This window comes from Coregonus lavaretus (genome assembly GCF_964263955.1).
Source record: "Coregonus lavaretus genome assembly, chromosome: 24".
Taxonomy (NCBI): domain Eukaryota; kingdom Metazoa; phylum Chordata; class Actinopteri; order Salmoniformes; family Salmonidae; genus Coregonus; species Coregonus lavaretus.
The window spans coordinates 595,677-612,502 of NC_140011.1; the positions used below are offsets into that span (position 1 = coordinate 595,677).

The 16,826-nt window shown below is 43.1% G+C and overlaps 1 protein-coding gene across 4 annotated transcripts in view; it reads left to right on the forward strand.

Moving 5' to 3' along the window:
• Positions 1 to 16,826, forward strand: part of LOC311100232 (chromodomain-helicase-DNA-binding protein 1-like) — a 109,110-nt gene that overhangs the window by 18,519 nt on the left and 73,765 nt on the right. The gene's annotated exons all lie outside the window — the stretch shown is intronic.

A 16,826-nucleotide genomic window follows, 5' to 3' on the forward strand; every position in this document is an offset into this window, starting at 1 on the left:
CTCCTCAGAACCAGAGACAGTCTGATACAAAGAAGTGAAGCACTCGCTTGATGTGTGGCATGGGGGCAAAGAACTTGGGCAAAAATATTTATGCTGAAAGTTATTTATATTGAGGAAGTTATGCAATCCCCACTTCGCTTGTTATCTTTTACTTTATGTTTCTACTAAAATGCCTAATTGAGAGAATTATCATAACCCCTTCTCAAAACATTGTCTCTAAGGCTGGGCAGCAGGCAGGGTACTCCATCCTCCTCCAGTGGAGTAAGGACATTATCAACCACTTTTGGTGGTGCTGTAAGAAGGCTGGGACATATGAAGAGTTAATTGTAAGTGAAACACTATAAATCATCCAACTATTGGATGATTTATATTTGTAATGGCTGGTGTCATACTTGACCGTACATTTCAGCAATGTCATTGCAGGGATTAATCACATGGCAGGCTATTGCAGGGATTAATCATATGGTAAATGGTTTTCACTGTTGTAGAACCTCTGGTTTTCACTGTTGTAGGGGAACACGAATGGGCCTTCGGCAGCTGTCAGCATGACAGTTTGCCTGAGTCTGGTACAAAATCATGGATGGAGAGAGCTTCAGCAGGCCACAAGACTCAGGCTCAAATTGTGCTCAACAAGAGGTAGCTTGAAGATATCCCCAAATACCTGGCTTTTAGGGACTGTAAATTGTGTGTGTCATATATATATATATATATATACATACATACATACATACATACATACATACATACATACATACATACATACATACATACATACATACATACATACATACATACATACATACACACACACACACACACACACACACACACACACACACACACACAGTGAGGGGAAAAAAAGTATTTGATCCCCTGCTGATTTTGTACGTTTGCCCACTGACAAAGACAATCTATAATTTTAATGGTAGGTTTATTTACCCCTCTGCAAAACATGACTTAGTACTTGGTGGCAAAACCCTTGTTGGCAATCACAGAGGTCAGACGTTTCTTGTAGTTGGCCAACAGGTTTGCACACATCTCAGGAGGGATTTTGTCCCACTCCTCTTTGCAGATCTTCTCCAAGTCATTAAGGTTTTGAGGCTGACGTTTGGCAACTCGAACCCTCAGCTCCCTCCACAGATTTTCAATGGGATTAAGGTCTGGAGAATGGCTATGCCACTCCAGGACCTTAATGTGCTTCTTCTTGAGCCACTCCTTTGTTGCCTTGGCCATGTGTTTTGGGTCATTGTCATGCTGGAATAACCATCCACGACCCATTTTCAATGCCCTGGCTGAGGGAAGGAGGTTCTCACCCAAGATTTGACGGTACATTGTCCCGTCCATTGTCCCTTTGATGCGGTGAAGTTGTCCTGTCCCCTTAGCAGAAAAACACCCCCAAAGCATAATGTTTCCACCTCCATGTTTGACGCTGGGGATGGTGTTCTTGGGGGCATAGGCAGCATTCCTCCTCCTCCAAACACGGCGAGTTGAGTTGATGCCAAAGAGCTCCATTTTGGTCTCATCTGACCACAACACTTTCACCCAGTTCTCCTCTGAATCATCCAGATGTTCATTGGGAAACTTCAGACGGGCCTGTATATGTGCTTTCTTGAGCAGGGAGACCTTGCGGCCGCTGCAGGATTTCAGTCCTTCACGTCGTAGTGTGTTACCAATTGTTTTCTTGGTGACTATGGTCCCAGCTGCCTTGAGATCATTGACAAGATCCTCCCGTGTAGTTCTGGGCTGATTCCTGACCGTTCTCATGGTCATTGCAACTCCACGAGGTGAGATCTTGCATGGAGCCCCAGGCCGAGGGAGATTGACAGTTATTTTGTGTTTCTTCCATTTGTGAATAATCGCACCAACTGTTGTCACCTTCTCACCAAGCTGCTTGGCGATGGTCTTGTAGTCCATTTCAGCCTTGTGTAGGTCTACAATCTTGTCCCTGACATCCTTGGAGAGCTCTTTGGTCTTGGCCATGGTGGAGAGTTTGGAATCTGATTGATTGATTGCTTCTGTGGACAGGTGTCTTTTTATACAGGTAACAAACTGAGATTAGGAGCACTCCCTTTAAGAGTGTGCTCCTAATCTCAGCTCGTTACCTGTACAAAAGAGACCTGGGAGCCAGAAATCTTTCTGATTGAGAGGGGGTCAAATACTTATTTCCCTAATTTAAAATGCAATCAATGTATTACATTTTTGACATGTGTTCTGGATTTTTTTGTTGTTATTCTCTGTCTCACTGTTCAAATAAGCCTACCATTAAAATTATAGACTGATCATTCCTTTGTCAGTGGGCAAACGTACCAAATCAGCAGGGGGTCAAATACTTTTTTCCCTCACTGTATATATACAGTGGGGAGAACAAGTATTTGATACACTGCCGATTTTGCAGGTTTTCCTACTTACAAAGCATGTAGAGGTCTGTAATTTTTATCATAGTTACACTTCAACTGTGAGAGAAAAAACAAAAAACAAAAATCCAGAAAATCACATTGTATGATTTTTAAGTAATTAATGTGCATTTTATTGCATGACATAAGTATTTGATACATCAGAAAAGCAGAACTTTGATATTTGGTACAGAAACCTTTGTTTGCAATTACAGAGATCATACGTTTCCTGTAGGTCTTGACCAGGTTTGCACACACTGCAGCAGGGATTTTGGCCCACTCCTCCATACAGACCTTCTCCAGATCCTTCAGGTTTCGGGGCTGTCGCTGGGCAATAGACTTTCAGCTCCCTCCAAAGATGTTCTATTGGGTTCAGGTCTGGAGACTGGCTAGGCCACTCCAGGACCTTGAGATGCTTCTTACAGAGCCACTCCTTAGTTGCCCTGGCTGTGTGTTTCGGGTCGTTGTCATGCTGGAAGACCCAGCCACGACCCATCTTCAATGCTCTTACTGAGGGAAGGAGGTTGTTGGCCAAGACCTCGTGATACATGGCCCCATCCATCCTCCCCTCAATACGGTGCAGTCGTCCTGTCCCCTTTGCAGAAAAGCATCCCCAAAGAATGATGTTTCCACCTCCATGCTTCACGGTTGGGATGGTGTTCTTGGGGTTGTACCCATCCTTCTTCTTCCTCCAAACACGGCGAGTGGAGTTTAGACCAAAAAGCTCTATTTTTGTCTCATCAGACCACATTACTTTCTCCCATTCCTCCTCTGGATCATCAGATGGTCATTGGCAAACATCAGATAGGCCTGGATATGCGCTGGCTTGAGCAGGGGGATCTTGCGTGCGCTGCAGGATTTTAATCCATGACGGCGTAGTGTGTTACTAATGGTTTTCTTTGAGACTGTGGTCCCAGCTCTCTTCAGATCATTGACCAGGTCCTGCCTTGTAGTTCTGGGCTGATCTCTCACCTTCCTCATGATCATTGATGCCCCACGAGGTGAGATCTTGCATGGAGCCCCAGACCGAGGGTGATTGACCGTCATCTTGAACTTCTTCCATTTTCTAATAATTGCGCCAACAGTTGTTGCCTTCTCACCAAGCTGCTTGCCTATTGTCCTGTAGCCCATCCCAGCCTTGTGCAGGTCTACAATTGTATCCCTGATGTCCTTACACAGCTCTCTGGTCTTGGCCATTGTGGAGAGGTTGGAGTCTGTTTGAGTGTGTGGACAGGTGTCTTTTTATACAGGTAACGAGTTCAAACAGGTGCAGTTAATACAGGTAATGAGTGGAGAACAGGAGTGCTTCTTAAAGAAAAACGAACAGGTCTGTGAGAGCCGGAATTCTTACTGGTTGGTAGGTGATCAAATACTTATGTCATGCAATAAAATGCAAAATAATTACATAAAAATCATACAATGTGATTTTCTGGATTTTTGTTTTAGATTCCGTCTCTCACAGTTTAAGTGTACCTATGATAAAAATCTACATGCTTTGTAAGTAGGAAAACCTGCAAAAAAAGGTAGGGGCATGGATCAGAAAACCAGTCAGTATCTGGTGTGACCACCATGTGCCTTATGCTGCGCAACACATCTCCTTCGCATAGAGTTGATCATGCTTTTGATTGTGGCCTGTGGAATGTTGTCCCACTCCTGCTGAAACATGAGGTGATGGCAGCGGCTCAATGGCACAACAATGGGCCTCAGGATCTTGTCACGGTATATCTGTGCATTCAAATAGCCATCGGTAAAATGCAATTGTGTTCGTTGTCTGTCGCTTATGCCTGCCCATACCATAACCCCACTGCGGGGTACTCTGTTCACAACGTTGATATCAGCAAACCGCTCGCCCACACAACGCCATACACGCCTTCTGACAGTTGAAACCGGGATTAATCTGTGAAGAGCACACTTCTCCAGTGTGCCAGTGGCCATCGAAGTTGAGCATTTGCCCACTGAAGTCAGTTACGACGCCGAACTGCAGTCAGGTCAAGACATTTGCGTGGGTGACGAACACGCAGATGAGCTTCCCTGAGACGGTTTCTGACTGTGCAGAAATTATTCTGTTGTGCAAACCCAGAGTTTCATCAGCTGTCCAGGTGGCTGGTCTCTGACGATCCCGCAGGTGAAGAAGCCGGATGTGGAGGTCCTGAGCTGGCGTGGTTACATGTGTTCTGCTGTTGTGAGGCCGGCTGGGCGTTCAGACAAATTCTCTAAAACGACTGAGGTGGCTTATGGTAGAGAAATGAATATTCAATTCACTGGCAACATCTCTTGTGGACATTCATGCAGTCAGCATGCCAATTGCAGGCTCCCTCAACTTGAAATCTGTGGCATTGTGTTGTGTGACACAACTGCACATTTTAGTGGCCTTTTATTGTCCCCAGCACAAGGTATCATGCTGAAATGCTTACTAACAGGGATGTAAACAAGTTTGTGCACAACATTTGCATGTGGAACATTTCTGGGATCTTTTATTTCAGCTCGTGAAACATGGGACTAACACTTTACATGTTGTGTTTTATATTTTTGTTCAGTGTATGTTTGATGAGATGACACACACAAGGCTAATTGTGACGCTTTTCACAGGACAACTGCAGAGCTGTCCAGAATCATATTCTGATATATACCAGTAAGAGGATCACCTTCACACCACCCATATATGAGGCCAGGACACTCCTGGCAGTGTTGGACTACAATAAACATCGAGAGAGGCCTTCTCTGAGGAACAAAGCTGGCAACAAGATGTGAGTGTTTCCTGTTTCACTGCCTTTTCTGGGCATGCAGACTATTCTATACATCTATGTTCAGAACCTGCCCGAACTTGTTCAGTGCAGCATCACATTTTATTGCTTGTATCTTGATATTGTAATACTAATTACTCTTTCTTTGCCATTCTCTGTTCTATATCCTCAACTACTACAGAAACGTAATAAATAAATAAAAAGAGCGAAGATGGACAGTGCTTGCGAAGAAGACCCCAAAACCCTACAGTTACACCCCTGATGTTGGCATCCAACGTAGGAATGCCAACGATGATCCCTCGTGTAGCCAGTAACCCAAGGAATCTTGACCTTCTCCCTGACATACCACCACCCATCCTGGAGATGGGTCAGCCGAGGGCTTGGTATGAGAGAAAAAATACAACTGTCTTTTTAAAAAGTGAGGTAGGGTCGTACAGGTTGTTTCTAGACGTATATTTTCCTCCCTCTCCCCAGGATCTGGACAGCTATTCTACAGACTGGAATCCCAATGTCTGCATGCACACACGCATAAGCAGACATACACACTGAATAGCAATAGCTAACAATTAGTTCCTATAGTTTCTTGTAAATAACAATTACAAATAACCACCATTATACAGTATAGTATTGTACATTGTTATTGTACAATCTCCTCTACGCAATTAAATAAACCTAATTTGCTTATGAATAGCAATTGTAAATAACCTCATGTTATTGATAATGTATTGTACAGTCATCTACTCAATCCACCTGTAAATAGACCTGATGAATACTTTGTCACTCAAGAATGTTGTCTTCTGTCTATAGTTACACACTGTCAAATTATTTGTTCTATGATTGTTTCATAATAATTTTGCACTTACAGTATTTCAACCTTTTTCTGTAACATTTGTTTTTATTAAACAGTGGGTTAGGGTTAGCGAACACATACACAAAAACAAACAAAACAATTAAAAATACATGGACAGAATTCTCTAGATCAGTCAGCCAAGATCGAATCCTTTATACTGGCAATTAGGGTCAGGGAAAGCATCTCCGATGCGCCACATGCAGGAGCTTGGAATAACAATTCTGTGACCGTGCCGAAAAGTGCCATGCTGTCAACAGATTAACTGCCGGGAGCCAGCATGCCTGTTCTCCGAATGGTCTTCTCCCTGTTCCTCGCTCTCATCCAGGGCTAACAGATCATTCCTGCAAACCCTGATGTTCCTCAGGTTTCCAGGCTCCAGGCAGTAAGTGTATATGTGCGATGTTATACTGATGCAGGTGTTTGGCCCTCCACCACAGCACTTCTTCTCAATGTCAGTTGGCATTTCACAGCACCTGCCACAGGTGCACCAAAAGGCACCTCCACCTCCCTTGTTGGCCTGGATTAGATATTTTATTTTTTATTTCACCTTTTATTTAACCAGTTAAGTTCTCATTTACAACTGCGACCTGGCCAAAATAAAGCAAAGCAGTGCGATTTAAAAACAACAACACAGAGTTGCATATGAGGTAAACAAAACATAAAGTCAAAAATACAACAGAAAATATATATACAGTGTGTGCGAATGTAGTATATTATGGAGGTAAGGCAATAAATAGCCCATAGTGCAAAATAGTTAATTTCGTATTAACACTGGAATGATAGATTTGCAAAAGATGATGTGCAAATAGATACTGGGGTGCAAATGAGCAAAATAAATAACAATATGGAGATGAGGTAGTTGGATGGGCTGTGTACAGGTGCAGTGATCGGTAAGCTGCTCTGACAACTGACGCCTAAAGTTAGTGAGGGAAATAAGAGTCTCCAGCTTCAGAGATTTTTGCAGTTCGTTCCAGTCATTGGCAGCAGAGAGCTGGAAGGAATGGCAGCCAAAGGAGGTGTTGGCTTTGGGGATGACCAGTGAGATATACCTGCTGGAGCGCATACTACGGGTGGGTGTTGCTATGGTGACCAGTGAGCTAAGATAAGACAGGGATTTGCCTAGAAGTGATTTATAGATGACCTGGAGCCAGTGGGTTTGGCGACGAATATGTAGTGAGGGCCAGCCAACAAGAGCGTACAGGTCACAATGGTGGGTAGTATATGGTGCTTTGGTGACAAAATGGATGGCACTGTGATAGACTACATCCAATTTGCTGAGTAGAGTGTTGGAGGCTATTTTGTAAATGACATTGCCGAAGTCAAGGATCGGTAGGATAGTCAGTTTTACGAGGGCATGTTTAGCAGCATGAGTGAAGGAGGCTTTGTTGCGAAATAGGAAACCGATTCTAGATCTAACTTTTGATTAAGATGCTTAATGTGAGTCTGGAAGGAGAGTTTACAGTTTAACCAGACACCTAGGTATTTGTAGTTGGCCACATACTCTAGGTCAGACCCGCCGAGAGTAGTGATTCTAGTCGGGTGGGCGGGTGCAAGCAGCGTTCGGTTGAAGAGCATGCATTTCGTTTTACTAGTGTTTAAGAGCAGTAGGAGGCTACAGAAGGAGTGTTGTATGGCGTTGAAGCTCGTTTGGAGGTTTGTTAACACAGTGTCCAATGAAGGGCCAGATGTATACAAAATGGTGTCGTCCGCATAGAGGTGGATCCGAGCGTCACCAGCAGCAAGAGCAACGTCATTGATATACACAGAATAGTCGGACCACATCAAAAATGTTCTCTCCAGCATCATCATCAAGACACCATGCCTCTTTCTCTCCAACAGCTGTTCAAGATGCACCTAAAGTTAATGAGTACCAGAGGTGACAATCTGGTCTAGATTTGGTTTAGTCTAATCAGACATGGTGTAATGTGGCTTACAAACCTCCACCTGTGCACGTCTATCTTGACGACGATGATCAATCCTCTCCCTGTCAGCCAGGGATATTTCCCCAATTCTGCCCCTTCTATCTCTCCTCCTGTTCGCTCCCCTGGCCCTGTTTGATCCTCTTGCCCTGCTCGCTACATGGGCCCCTGTCTCTTCACTGGCCCTCAGCAATTCTCCATGGACCCTTGGACCTCTGTCCCTGGCTCTCCTTCTCTGTGTAGACCTATGTGTGCCATGTTCAGGCAGCAGATTCACTTAAAAGCAATCATTCAAGAATCAGGATCACCTTACCCGCCAAGTACATTTACATGTACATTTACCATGTTCACGGTAGGGGTGGTGCCAGATTTCCTCCAGACGTGAAGCTTTGCATTCAGGCCAAAGAGTTCAATCTTGGTTTCATCAGACCAGAGAATCTTGTTTCTCATGGTCTGAGAGTCCTTTATGTTCCTTTTGGCAAACTTCAAGCGGGCTGTCATGTGCCTTTTACTGAAGAGTGGCTTCCATGGAGTGCTGCAGAGATGGTTGTCCTTCTGGAAGGTACTCCCATCTCCACAGAGGAACTCTGGAGTTCTGTCAAGGCCCTTCTCCCCCGAATGCTCAGTTTGGCCGGGCGGACAGCTCTAGGAAGAGTCTTGGTGGTTCCAAACTTCTTCCATTTAAGAATGATGGAGGCCACTGTGTTCTTGGGGACCTTCAATACTGCAGAAATGTTTTTGTACCCTTCCCCATATCTGTGCCTCGACATAATCCTGTCTCGGAGCTTTACGGACAATTCCTTCGACCTCATGGCTTGGTTTTTGCTCTGACATGCGCTGTCAACTGTGGGACCTTTATATAGACAGGTGTGTGCCATCCAAATCATGTCCAGTCAATTTAAGGTGGATTCCAATCAAGTTGTAGAAACTTCTCAAGGATGATCAATGGAAACAGGATGCACCTGAGCTCAATTTCGAGTCTCATAGCAAAGGGTCTGAATACTTATGTAAATAAGGTATTTGTTTTTTATTTTGAATACGTTTGCAAAAATTAAAAAATATCCTGTTTTAGCTGTGTCATTATGGGGTGTTGTGTGTAGGTTGATGAGGATATATATTTTTTTTAATAAGGCCCTAACGAAACAAAATGTGGAAAAAGTCAAGGGGTCTGAATACTTGTCGAATGCACTGTGTGTATATACAGTGGGGAAAAAAAGTATTTAGTCAGCCACCAATTGTGCAAGTTCTCCCACTTAAAAAGATGAGAGAGGCCTGTAATTTTCATCATAGGTACACGTCAACTATGACAGACAAAATGAGGGAAAAAAATCCAGAAAATCACATTGTAGGATTTTTAATGAATTGATTTGCAAATTATGGTGGAAAATAAGTATTTGGTCAATAACAAAAGTTTCTCAATACTTTGTTATATACCCTTTGTTGGCAATGACACAGGTAAAACGTTTTCTGTAAGTCTTCACAAGGTTTTCACACACTGTTGCTGGTATTTTGGCCCATTCCTCCATGCAGATCTCCTCTAGAGCAGTGATGTTGTGGGGCTGTCGCTGGGCAACACGGACTTTCAACTCCCTCCAAAGATTTTCTATGGGGTTGATATCTGGAGACTGGCTAGGCCACTCCAGGACCTTGAAATGCTTCTTACGAAGCCACTCCTTCGTTGCCCGGGCGGTGTGTTTGGGATCATTGTCATGCTGAAAGACCCAGCCACGTTTCATCTTCAATGCCCTTGCTGATGGAAGGAGGTTTTCACTCAAAATCTCACGATACATGGCCCCATTCATTCTTTCCTTTACATGGATCAGTCGTCCTGGTCCCTTTGCAGAAAAACAGCCCCAAAGCATGATGTTTCCACCCCCATGCTTCACAGTAGATATGGTGTTCTTTGGATGCAACTCAACATTCTTTGTCCTCCAAACACGACGAGTTGAGTTTTTTCCAAAAAATTCTATTTTGCTTTCATCTGACCATATGACATTCTCCCAATCCTCTTCTGGATCATCCAAATGCACTCTAGCAAACTTCAGACGGGCCTGGACATGTACTGGCTTAAGCAGGGGGACACGTCTGGCACTGCAGGATTTGAGTCCCTGGCGGCGTAGTATGTTACTGATGGTAGGCTTTGTTACTTTGGTCCCAGCTCTCTGCAGGTCATTGACTAGGTCCCCCCGTGTGGTTCTGGGATTTTTGCTCACCGTTCTTGTGATCATTTTGACCCCACGGGGTGAGATCTTGCGTGGAGCCCCAGATCGAGGGAGATTATCAGTGGTCTTGTACGTCTTCCATGTCCTAATAATTGCTCCCACAGTTGATTTCTTCAAACCAAGCTGCTTACCTATTGCAGATTCAGTCTTCCCAGCCTGGTGCAGGTCTACAATTTTGTTTCTGGTGTCCTTTGACAGCTCTTTGGTCTTGGCCATAGTGGAGTTTGGAGTGTGACTGTTTGAGGTTGTGGACAGGTGTCTTTTATACTGATAACAAGTTCAAACAGGTGCCATTAATAGAGGTAACGAGTGGAGGACAGAGGAGCCTCTTAAAGAAGAAGGTACAGGTCTGTGAGAGCCAGAAATCTTGCTTGTTTGTAGGTGACCAAATACTTATTTTCCACCATAATTTGCAAATAAATTCATTAAAAATCCTACAATGTGATTTTCTGGATATTTTTTTCTCAATTTGTCTGTCATAGGTGACGTGTACCTATGATGAAAATTACAGGACTCTCTCGTCTTTTTAAATGGGAGAACTTGCACAATTGGTGGCTGACTAAATACTTTTTTCCCCCACTGTATACACCACACACACACTGAGTATACCAAACGTTAGGAACACCTTCCTAATATTGAGTTGCACTTTTGCTTTCAGAACAGCCTCAAATCATTGGGGCATGCAAGGTGTCGAAAGCGTTCCACAGGGATGCTGGCCCTATGCATCCCACGGTTGTGTCAAGTTGGCTGGATGTCCTTTGGGTGGTGGACCATTCTTGATACACAGGGGAAACTGCTGAGCATTAAAAACCCAGCAGCATTGCAGTTCTTGACACAAACCTGTATGCCTGGCACCTTCTACCATGCCCCGTTCAAAGGCACTTAAATATTTTGTCTTGCCCATTCACCCTCTGAATGGCACACACACAATCCATGTCTCAATTGTCTCAAGGCTTGAAAATCCTTCTTTAGCCTGTCTCCTCCCCTTCAGCTACACTGATTTGAAGTGTACTTAACACGTGACATCAATAAGGGATCATAGCTTTCACCTGGATTTACCTGGTCAGTCTGTCATGGAAAGAGCAGGTTGTTGATGTTTATTTTACTCAGTGTGTATATATATATATTTTAATGTATCCAGGTTCACAGTGCAGACTGAACAGAGGTCCCCGTACCGAATGGTTCGGTACATATACAGTACATATACAGTACATGTACAGTGTGGGAAAAAAGTATTTGATCCCCTGCTGATTTTGTACGTTTGCCCACTGACAAAGAAATTATCAGTCATAATTTTAATGGTGGGTTTATTTGAACAGTGAGAGACAGAATAACAACAAACAAATCCAGAAAAACGCATGTCAAAAATGTTATAAATTGATTTGCATTTTAATGAGGGAAATAAGTGTTTTACCCCTCTGCAAAACATGACTTAGTACTTGGTGGCAAAACCCTTGTTGGCAATCACAGAGGTCAGACGTTTCTTGTAGTTGGCCACCAGGTTTGCACACATCTCAGGAGGGATTTTGTCCCACTCCTCTTTGCAGATCTTCTCCAAGTCATTAAGGTTTCAAGGCTGACGTTTGGCAACTCAAACCTTCAGCTCCCTCCACAGATTTTCAATGGGATTAAGGTCTGGAGAATGGCTAGGCCACTCCAGGACCTTAATGTACTTCTTCTTGAGCTACTCCTTTGTTGCCTTGGCCATGTGTTTTGGGTCATTGTCATGCTGGAATACCCATCCACAACCCATTTTCAATGCCCTGGCTGAGGGAAGGAGGTTCTCACCCAAGATTTGATGCTACATGGCCCTGTCCATCGTCCCTTTGATGCGGTGAAGTTGTCCTGTCCCCTTAGCAGAAAACCCCCCCCCAAAGCATAATGGTTCCACCTCCATGTTTGACGGTGGGGATGGTGTTCTTTTGTTTCATAGGTAGCATTCCTCCTCCTCCAAACACGGCGAGTTGAGTTGATGCCAAAGAGCTCGATTTTGGTCTCATCTGACCACAACACTTTCACCCAGTTCTTTTCTGAATCATTCAGATGTTCATTGGCAAACTTCAGAAGGGCATGTATATGTGCATTCTTGAGCAGGGGGACCTTGCGGGCGCTGCAAGATTTCAGTCCTTCACGGCGTAGTGTATTACCAATTGTTTTCTTGGTGACTATGGTCCCAGCTGCCTTGAGATCATTGACAAGATCCTCCCGTGTAGTTCTGGGCTGATTCCTCACCGTTCTCATGATCATTGCAACTCCACGAGGTGAGATCTTGCATGGAGCCCCAGGCCGAGGGAGATTGACAGTTATTTTGTGTTTCTTCCATTTGCGAATAATCGCACCAACTGTTGTCACCTTCTCACCAAGCTGCTTGGCGACTGTCATGTAGCCCATTCCAGCCTTGCGTAGGTCTACAATCTTGTCTCTCACATCCTTGGAGAGCTCTTTGGTCTTGGCCATGGTGGAGAGTTTGGAATCTGATTGATTGCTTCTGTGGACAGGTGTCTTTTATACAGGTAAAAAGCTGAGATTAGGAGCACTTCCTTTAAGAGAGTGCTCCTAATCTCAGCTCGTTACCTGTATAAAAGACACCTGGGAGCCAGACATCTCTCTGATTGAGAGGGGGTCAAATACTTATTTCCCTCATTAAAATGCAAATCAATTTATAACATTTTTGACATGCGTTTTTCTGGATTTTGTTGTTGTTATTCTGTCTCTAACTGTTCAAATAAACCTACCATTAAAATTATAGACTGATCATGTCTTGGTCAGTGGGCAAAATTACAAAATCAGCAGGGGATCAAATACTTTTTTCCCTCACTGTACCGTCACACCCCTAGTCAGGGAGTATAGAAAATTCCAAAACCAATTTACTTTTGTAAATATTTACGGTGAGGAAATATAACACATTTTCAGTGCGGCCCCACGGACCTCGTTGAAGAATGTATGCGGCCCTCGGGCAAAATGAGTTTGACATCGATCTGAACATTCTGTACATTTCCATTCTCCTTAACAGGCCCCAGGTGTAGATAATCAAGTCAAACCAATCAACCAATAATTATTTTTGCAGATGAGTATAAATAACTGACACTCAACTTCTGTATCACTCTTTCAACATGCAAATGAAAAGGCCGAAAGCTGCAATTAATTTATGATGCCTGAAAATACTGCGGAGACATTCAAAGCCATTTGCAAACAGGAGGTTGGATGCTCAGAAAACCAACTTCAAACCTCTTTGTCCATCTGATTGTTCTTGTTTCAAACACACTATACCACCTCTAAAGGGATAGTTTACTCAGAATACAAATTTACATCACCTTGGCTGTAGTTGATTCAAGAAGGCAGTTTTGGGATATTTAGTTAGCTTATACGAGTGGTCCCAACCTTTTCTGAGTCAAGATCACTTTCATTTTTTTTTTTAAACACTACTTCTGTAGCAATGAGGTTTGTGCAGTAGGCTGTAGGCCCAATACATTATCACTGCATATTGGCTATGCTTGAACTGCCCTGCCAATGTTCTTCTCAGACCATTTTGAAATTATATTTAAAAATGTATGGTATATGATCACACTGGTAGTAGATTATTTCTTGTGAGGCACAGCTGTGCGAGCATAATCATTTGCTTATTTTTTTTACCAGACTGATGGCCTGCAACTGATGGTCAGTCTGAGGGGAGGGAGCAGCTGTGAGGCTGCCTCACACTACTCACCGTCCCTCCTCTCTCCCTCCCGCTGCTGAGAAAAGGGGACACAGTCTTCCAGCTGGTGGCGAAACTTAAGGCATTACTTCTGCCGGGCACCAATTCATGTTACTCCTATGACCAGAGAAAGTGAAATATTCCTCTATTAAAGACTCAAGCTGCAAATGATAACACAAGCTTATCGAAACGTGAATTTTTTTGGCTTATTAAACTGTTGAACAAAGTGTTGACAGTGCTGAGTAACTTAAACATGAACATGAACTTACTCATAAAAGTCTTGGATTTAAAAGTTATGAAATCTACATTATCAACTTTGCTGTGCGTAGGCCTATAGGTGCACTTGATTTGATCTCTGGGTCTGCTGGGTAGGCAGAGTTCTACCTTCAGACACATGTAATGGTTCAAAATGGGAACACTTTGCCTTCCCGGCGCTAGGGCTGCTGAATCAAGTGCACCTGCCATCAACAGCGCTAAATGAATACAAAAAAATGGAACGCAAAGCTTTATCATTGGGGTTTTCACAGAAATGTTTGGTGATCGACTAGGAATGGCTTGGAGATCAACCAGTCGATCGCGGTCGACTGGTTGGTGACCACTGCCTTAGACCCTTAACAGCCATATTTTAACAGTTAGCATTCTGTGACATAGAAATTAGTTCCTGTGTAATAACACTGTAATTACTTTTAGAGCATATTTTATTAGCATGTTATGTAATACTTGGGCAATTGCATTTTAATTGCATAGCAATGAGTTGGGAGTTTTTAACTATTGTACATGAGGAATAGTGACTTTTCCTTATTCTACTTGTGTAATAACTCCATAATTAAAGCAATTATGAAGCAATTTCTAAGGTCCTATGTAACAATGTTGCTGTTGTAGAAAACAAAGTTACTGTATTACCTTATGTCTCACTCATTATGGTGTATATCTTAGTCATTTAGAAAATGCACAAGTGTTCTACTCTAATCTTGAGATGAGTCCATTTCCCTCACAAACTGATTGCCTAGATCTAGCTTAAAGAAACAATAAACGTTCTCCCCTCCCCTGTTTTGGTAAAAAGCTGAGGGATGGGGCTGGAGAAATGTAATCACTCAAATGCAAGGACTGACCATCCATGATATCAACATTATAGTTTTAATCATGTTTTGAGGCTACATAGTGTTACATTTACTAAATGTTTTTTACAAACAGAGTAAAACAAGCTTATATTTTGGTTTCTGATGTTGTACGGCAGTTGAACTAAGCTCATGAGGCATTTATATGTTTCATTCTTCAAGAATCAAGTGGTACATGTCATTCATTTATAAGTCAAAAAATGTATGTAGCAACTGCAGATTGCCTCTTTAATGCCTGAAAGTGACCTGTATCTGATTTTTGTTTTGGCCAACAACAACAATCCTATTGGGTTTTACAGTCATTGTTTTCCATTATTTTGATCGGTAAGCATGTTTGAATTAGCATTAGCATGATGTTTTTTGATTAGCATGTTTACATTTTTTTCTTTATTAAGTATTTAATTGTAGGCTATATATTAAGATTTATATCTGAAAGCGCTCCAAACAATGTGCTAAGGATCATACAGTGCATTAGGAAAGTATTACGTTACAGCCTTATTCTAAAATTGATTAAATAAAAACATGTCCTCATCAATCTACACACAATACCCCATAATGACAAAGCGAAAACAGGATTGTAGAAAAACAGAAATACCTTATTTATATAAGTATTCAGACCCTTTGCTATGAGACTCGAAATTGAGCTCAGGTGCATCCTCTTTCCAATGATCATCCTACAGATGTTTCTACAACCTGATTGGAGTCCACCTGTGGTAAATTCAATTGATTGGACATGATTTGGAAAGGCACACACCTCTCTACAGTGAGGGAAAGTGGCCTAGCCAGTCTCCAAACCTTAATCCCATAGAAAATCTGTGGAGGGAGCTGAGGGTTCGAGTTGCCAAACGTCAGCCTCGAAACCTTAATTACTTGGAGAAGATCTGCAAAGAGGAGTGGGACAAAATCCCTCCTGAGAATGTATGACCTCTGTGATTGCCAACAAGTGTTTTGCCACCAAGTACTAAGTCATGTTTTGCAGAGGGGTCAAATACTTATTTCCGTCATTAAAATGCAAATCAATTTATAACATTTTTGACATGCGTTTTTCTGGATTTTTTTGTTGTTATTTTGTCTCTCACTGTTCAAATAAACCTACCATTAAAATTATAGACTGATTATGTCTTTGTCAGTGGGCAAACGTACAAAATCAGCAGGGGATCAACTACTTTTTTCCCTCACTGTATATAAGGTCCCACAGTTGACAGTGCATGTCAGAGCAAAACCAAGCCTTGAGGCGAAGGAATTGTCCGTAGAGCTCCGAGACAGGATTATGTCGAGGCACAGATCTGGGGAAGGGTACCAAAAAATGTCTGCGGCATTGAATGTCCCCAAGAACACAGTGGCCTCCATCATTCTTAAATGGAAGAAGTTTGGAACCACCAAGAGTCTTCCTAGAGCTGGCCAAACTGAGCAATCGGGGAGAAGGGCCTTGGTCAGGGAGGTGACCAAGAACCCGATGGTCACTCTGACGGAGCTCCAGAGTTCCTCTGTGGAGGAGATGGGAGAATCTTCCAGAAGGACAACCATCTCTGCAGCACTCCACCAATCAGGCCGTTATGGTAGAGGGGCCAGACGCAAGTCACTCCTCAGTAAAAGGCACATGTCAGCCTGATGAAACCAAGATTGAACTCTTTGGACTGAATGCCAAGCGTCACGTCTGGAGGAAACCTGGCACCATCCCTACAGTGAAGCATGATGGTGGCAGCATCATGCTGTGGGGATGTTTTTCAGCGGCAGGGACTGGGAGAGTAGTCAGGATCGTGGGAAAGATGAACGGAGCAAAGTACAGAGATCCTTGATGAAAACCTGCTCCAGAGCTCTCAGGACCTCAGACTGGGGCGAAGTTTCACCTTCCAACAGGACAATGACCCTAAGCACACAGCCAA